Source organism: Phalaenopsis equestris, unplaced genomic scaffold (assembly GCF_001263595.1).
Source record: "Phalaenopsis equestris unplaced genomic scaffold, ASM126359v1 Scaffold000132, whole genome shotgun sequence".
NCBI lineage: Eukaryota > Viridiplantae > Streptophyta > Magnoliopsida > Asparagales > Orchidaceae > Phalaenopsis > Phalaenopsis equestris.
This window is the reverse complement of record NW_018164574.1, coordinates 833,933-834,193: the sequence shown is the minus strand read 5'-3', so window position 1 is coordinate 834,193 and position 261 is coordinate 833,933.

Here is a 261-nt window from a genome sequence, read left to right as displayed (position 1 = left end):
TATCCCTAAGTGAAAAAGGAAAAAGTCTAAGTCTAACAGCATCGTTTGAAACTCTGTCATATTTAAAAGTAGCACACAGTTCTAAGAAACTAGCGTACCTCTGAACTGATTGTTTTGTACCATTTGGATAATAACAGGTTTAAGCTCAAATGAAATGACAGCTACATCAGGATTTTGGATAGATAAGTGAATTTCATCTGCTGTAGGATTTGCATAATCTCGTAAGGGTCTAGGTTGGTGTTCATTTTCTATTCCTTGATT